The sequence below is a fragment of the Haliotis cracherodii genome, unplaced genomic scaffold (genome assembly GCF_022045235.1).
Source record: "Haliotis cracherodii isolate W230 unplaced genomic scaffold, xgHalCrac1.p SCAF_10, whole genome shotgun sequence".
Classification (NCBI taxonomy): Eukaryota; Metazoa; Mollusca; class Gastropoda; order Lepetellida; family Haliotidae; genus Haliotis; species Haliotis cracherodii.
The window spans coordinates 32,504,871-32,511,789 of NW_027266265.1; positions in this window are offsets into that span (position 1 = coordinate 32,504,871).

Genomic DNA, 6,919 nt, shown 5'->3' on the forward strand with positions numbered 1-6,919 from the left:
GGGGAATTCTAAATGAACCTAATTACTTCGTTACCCATGTGTGGAATCGAACCTGGTTATTAGGCATTATGAGTGAACAGTTTTAACCCAAGACAACCCAATTTTAGTGAAGATGTCCATATCTCAGCTAATTATCGAATCCTGCCCCCTACCTAGCCATGTAGTAATTACGTCATGAGAAACAAAACTACTTTTTGACTGGTCTTATGTCCTATTATTCTGTTAACACTTATAGTGATGATTAACCAAGCTTCAGAAGGTTTTCTCGGAGGTAACTGTAGGTGTGTCGGACTGGAGCCTCGACTGTTACCCTCTCCCGCCAGGCAGCCCCGCCCACCGAGTTACAAGATGTTTATTTCGAAAATCATAAGTATATATCATCCGCGTTACGGGTGTGTTCCGAATGCATTAGAAACATCTGAAAACAGAATCTCTATTCCAAAAAGGTTTGGAAACAAGGTTTCAATTTGTGTTGTATGGTACAATCATTACATTGTCCTAGGAAAATCTACTTCAGCAAGGAAAGACGGTATATACCGAGAACTCCACTTTCAAACACTTCAACATGATGAATATCTGTGACCATTTCCTGAACAATGCACTGCTTGCAATGGGCGAGAGGTATTCGAGCGGTGCCTTGTCAATATCACACGCTCTCATCTGTTGCTTTCAAAACATCGAAGGCAATGCATGCGCATCTCTTTTTAGCCGCGTCATATCCAAGACGTTAAAATGTGCTATTTGTTGTTAGCCAGGGGATAAGACAAGGTCGTCAGTATACTATGTCTGTGGCATGGTATCTCGGTGGGCTAGCACTATAACTACCGGCATTAGTCCGGACTAGTACAAGCAGACACACTAGGACAATCTGTACCCCCCCCCCCCCCCCCCTCCCCCTCTCTCTCTCTCTACGTTTCAAAACTTTTTTTAATAGAGACTCCCCTTCCCTCCATCTATTCCTCTCTCTCTATCCCTCCATCTCTCCCTCAATTTCTTTCCCTCCATCTCTCTATCCTCATCTCTCCCTCTCTCTCTCTATCCCCATCTCTCTCTCCCTCACTCTCTAACCCTCCCTCTCCCAACTCTCTCTCTATCCCTCCATCTCTCTCTACCCCCCATCTCTCTCCTCTCTTTGTCCCCCAGACTCACTTCCTCCCATCAATCTCCTCCCATCTCTCTCCCTCGCTGACTATCCCTCCATCTCTGTCCCCCCTCCCCCCCTCCTTCCCTCCATGTCTTCCTCCCTCTCTACCCCTCCATCTCTCTCAAATACAAATACAAATACACCTCCCAAACAACATTCTCTAGACACTATAGTCTATATCTAATAATAGGCTGTTCTTTAACATCTTTTGAGTAGTATATTAATCACATTTACGCATTAAAACATGTATAACGTACTCATTTGGTAACAACTAACAACAAAAATAACACTTAATTGACTAATGGTGGTTTACAAACGCATGTCATTTCCCGGAGTATGTGCTGACATGTTTGTAGTGTAGGTGCACCGACCACAATTTCCAAAAGGATATACCCAAATCTGAACCAGACCAGCCAGTGATTGACACCGATGAGCATCGATCTACGTAATTGGGATACGATGCCATGCATCAACGAAGTCAGCGAGCCTGACCATCGATCCCGTTAGTCGCCTCTTACAAGCATGGGTTGCTGAAGACCAATCCGAACCCGAATCTCCACGGGTCCTGTACTGTCTGAAAGGAGGTATGTTGTTAACATGAATCCTTTACCGTCTCCATTAAAGTGACATGAAGTGTCGGAGGCTATTGGTTGCATTTAAATTTCGTTGACTTCCATATTAAAGGCAATTTGAGAAAATGAAAATTTAGTAAATTTAGTTTTTAGGAAACGCTTTAGCACAGCGGGCCTTTAACAACGGAAGGGCGAGTTGTCAAAACGCGCGTTTGACAGGATCTGATAGTATATGGTGTTGTAAGGCTTGTGTATGTCAGATAGTACTGCACCTATAGCATGTATGGCCCCACCTCAGCATCCGTGTCTGGGAGCATAGATGAAACGCTTGAACTGTGACATCCCGATACTATTTCTTGATACGATTGATAGAAGCATTCGTAAAATCCCTGTCACTTGCATACTTTCTAGATCGCGGTTACAGATATTTCCTGTGTTCGGAAGTCTGCGAGGGAAGCAGTGTGTGTCGTGCCGGATGCCGTCGCTGTGAACATCGCGGTGGCGTCAGTGCGACTGATGTGACTGATGCTCTGTTTTGTTTTGTTGGTTTGTTGTTTACGCCGCTCTCAACAGTATTCCACCTGTATGACCTGTTTGTTTGTTGTTTGTTGGTGAACGCCTCACTCATCAATATTCCATCTATATGACGGCGGTCTTTAAATAATCGAGTCTGGACCAGACACTCGAGCGATTGACATCATGAGCATCGATCTACGCAGTTGAGATACAATGACATGCATCAACCAAGTCAGCGAGTCTGACAACCCGATCCTGTTAGTCGCCTCTTACGACAAGCATAGTTGCCTTTCACGGCAAGCATGGGTAGCTGAAGACCTATTCTATCCCGTATCATGGGTCTGTATGACCTGTAAATACAGTACAGCGACTCGCAATTGACCATGTCATAGGCCCACGTGAACCACTGACACTCCATCGGTTAGGTCTTTTAATGTCTACAGGGAATAAATGCAATATAGTACCATATTTCCTCTTTAAGATGCCCGGGTGTCTTAATTTCGCAATGTGGCAACTCCTTTCCATACCAAATCCCCAATTCTACAGGCATACAAACGGTACATTTGCAGGAAACGATCATTATGAATCACCACCCTATCACAGTATACATGTTATTGGGATAATTACTTTCACCAAATGTTAAACCCGGACCCTGTTAGAGACCCTGTGCCAAATAGTGTGAGTGAGTATTGTTTTACGCCGTTTTACGCCTTCAGCAATATCCCAGCTATATCACGGCGGGGGACGCCAGAAAATGGCTTCACACATTGTACCCATGTGGGGAATCGAAACCGGGTGTTCGGTATGACGAGCAAACACTAAACCACTAGGCTACCCCATCGCCCGCGTCAAACAGAGGCCCGGCTTCTATTTGGTGGACAGAGCGCATCACCCAACGTCAATAAGAGGCCGGCGTGTATGGGGCCGACCTCTGATAGAGGAAAAACGGCATGTTGTGCATAAACAAGCGTTCATAAAAAGGGGCTATTCTATGCGGCCTGGTGCATCATTTCCTTGTGTCCAGAGTTGTAATTAGTTCTGTGTAAGAATTTGACGGTACCGTTTATAAAAAGGTGTTCATTGAATACTAGATGGAAATACATAACTAAAATGTCGTTATCCGATAAACAAAAATTTGTTTTATTGACTTGAAACCAACTTGCCTGGATTGTCAATTATCCTGTGCCCTGTACCGATGATGAACCTTGATATCTGTGAACACTAATTGTCGCGTACATTTGCGATTTATGTGAATTAAAAACAGGCGAAACAAATACAATATTTTGATCTTAATTTTTTTTAAAATATGGTTTATCAGAAATATGTTATAAACAGGCTGGAATCTAGGTTCCGTCTTTCAAATCGTTGCAAGAACCTTATTGGATCAGCTTCAAACATAGCTGATGCGTTTTTTATGAGACGTCAGAATAGAAGCTCTGAAACCCAACGAGCTGATAATTTCTTCATTGCTAAAGTTTGAGTGATAATGGAATGTATTCTCTCCGGGAAAACGCCCACTGAACTAACAACATGCGGCTTATTCACCATATTGTGGATTCTGTGGATCATTTCTGGTGCTGCTGACGTATCAGGCCTTCCAGGGCGAAGGTCGTCTCCAAGGCCCTCCCTGCCAATACTCTCCATGCCATGGCAGGCTTGCTGCCCACCTCTTTACGGTGGCACAGGAAGGGGCGACCTTCCCTAGTTTCTTTTGGGTGAGTTAAGCCTCGTTCCTCAAGTTTGTCCATTTTCCAAAAGTCACATACCCCCTTATCTTGCTGACTTGTTACAAAACCCAAGTATTTGTGTTTATACCTCTATTACATCGTGCAGTATCCACAACAACAACAGAATCACTATGACGCAATTCCTTCCTTTTGAGCCTCAGTCAACCCCTGCAGGTGCATTTACACACAGGAGCCTATATACATGGCTGCTTGGGAGGACCAGAAATGACGTCATGAAGAGAATTCCCGATGCGATTACATCTACAATTTATCAAAAGTAATGATCTCCCATTTTCAACGACCACCCCCATGGTGTGGTGGATAGGAATGTCGGAAAGAAAGTCACAGGAAAAATGGTCACCAAATATATACTATTCAAAACAAGTTAATGATCACCCGATTCTTTCATATTGGTAATGTTAATCTGTCATGACATGAGAGATTAACTATTGTAATATGAAAGAATCAGGTGATCCTTACCTTCTTTTGAGTAGTATATATAACTTACATTCATAAGGTACTTAATAGACATAGAAGTATGTTTTAAAAAAATATTTTTGTATGCCGTGTCGGGTAGCCTAGTGGTTAAAGCGTTCACTCATCACGCCGAAGACCCTGGGCGCACACACAGACACAGACACATAGACACACAAACAGAGAGAGAGAGAGAGAGAGAGAGAGAGACAGACACAGAGACACTGACAGACACACACACACAGACACACACGCACAGACACACACACACACACACACACACACACACACACACACAGACAGGTGCATGCACGTCGCTATATGAACATGAAGTTAATCTCATTTCACCTCACTCAGTTTCATCGCGTCCGACCGCATCCGTCCGACTTTCCTTCCACATCTAGCCTACGCGTCGTGATTAACGGAAATTCTACCATGAATTTGGAATTTACTCGATTCTGATTGGTCAATCAGAGGCTATTAAATCACAATAAACCCCCTCTGATTGAAACAGCTGCGCGTTCGGTTCCAAATTCAATTTAGCGGGGTTAAACCTACAGGTAACCTAGCTCTACATTGAAAACATAGTATGTTTATCTCCTAATTGTTGAAAGCGGCGTTCAAGCAAAATCATGCCCTCACTCACTCATCGAGATTTTGGGCAACTGACAATTATGATAATTATTACTTATCTACACACAACAAAAACCTTCTATTCCAATAGTGAGTAAATGGAGTTAACGATGCTTTGGACAGTATTTCCTATATTTGAAAGCATCATGTCAAGCCCGAAGTAAAGCAGGTCTGAGACGTTTACCATTTTGAAGAAACCCATGAGCACAGATATAGTGCCAACAAACCGAGAATCATAATGAGGGCAAACCTGTGATTCGAACCCACGACCACAGTGTTCTTGTTACCTAACAGACCAGCACAGCTTAGTGTGGCGCTTTAGAAACCGAGGCCATCCGTGTCCCCTATTTTGGAATATAGGGGTTACGGTAGCATTAATTTAAACTTTTTGTTGAAGTTTCTGCGAAGTCTTGCAACACCGGATTGTGTTTCCAATATGAAAGTATGAATGGTTGAAACAAAGGGCTTTATTCACTGCGAGTATACGGCGACACAGTTGTAACACGACCTCTCTGCTTGAGAAGAAAATGCAGTGTCAGCGCGCCACCAATCATAACTGTAGACCCAATCTCAAGTGCCTGTTGTATGTAAAAAAGATTCTCCATCCGTAATGGTTGTGTGAAGAAGATGAAAATTGCTTTGTAAGGGAAGAGATTGATTGAGTCAGTTGTGTCACTTGTTGTCATGCCCCGCCACCGAGATTGGTGACTTGTTCAATGCTCCACCACCGAAATTGGTGACTTGTTCTTGTGTTCTCCCCTCCCTTCCCCTCGACCCCCCACCCCGCCCCACCGAGATTGTTGATTTGTTCAATGCCCCGCCACCGAGATTGGTGACCCGTTTTCATGCCTGCCCCGCCACCGAGATTGGTGACTTGTTCTCATGTATGCCCCGCCGCCGAGATTGGTGACTCGTTTTCATGCCTGCCCCGCCACCGAGATTGGTGACTTGTTCTCATGTATGCCCCGCCACCGAGATTGGTGACTCGTTTTCATGCCTGCCCCGCCACCGAGATTGGTGACTTGTTCTCATGTATGCCCCGCCACCGAGATTGGTGACTCGTTTTCATGCCTGCCCCGCCACCGAGATTGGTGACTTGTTCTCATGTATGCCCCGCCGCCGAGATTGGTGACTTGTTCTCATGTCTCGCCACCGAGATTGGTGACTTGTTCTCATTCCCCGCCACCGAGACTGGTGACGTGTTCTCATTCCCCGCCACCGACATTGGTGATGTGTTCTCATGTATGCCCCGCCGCCGAGACTGGTGACTTGTTCTCATGTCTCGACACCAAGATTGGTGACGTGTTCTCATTCCCCGCCACCGATATTGGCGACTTGTTCTCATTCCCCGCCACCGATATTGGTGACTTGTTCTCATGTATGCCCCGCCACCAAGATTGGTGACTTGTTGTCATTCCCCGCCACCGAGATTGGTGACGTGTTCTCATGTATGCCCCGCCGCCGAGACTGGTGACTTGTTCTTATTCCCCGGCACCGATATTGGTGACGTGTTCTCATTCCCCGCCACCGAGATTGGTGACTTGTTCTCATTCCCCGCCACCGAGATTGGTGACTTGTTTTCATGCATGCCCCGCCACCGAGATTGGTCACTTGTCATGAATACCTCCTGCGATGTATCTATTGATCACATGATACTCGTTGGGGCGTGTCACTTGTTCTCATGCCCTTACTCGTAGACCCTTCACTAGTTCACATTATCCTCTGAGGGTCAGGTACATGCACCCCCCCCCCCCCCCCCCTTTCCCCAGGGCGTGTGTCACTTAATCTCGCGACCCCGTCCGAAGGTCATTCACTTGTTCTCGTGACTCTCCCAGCAGATGTGTAACTTGTTC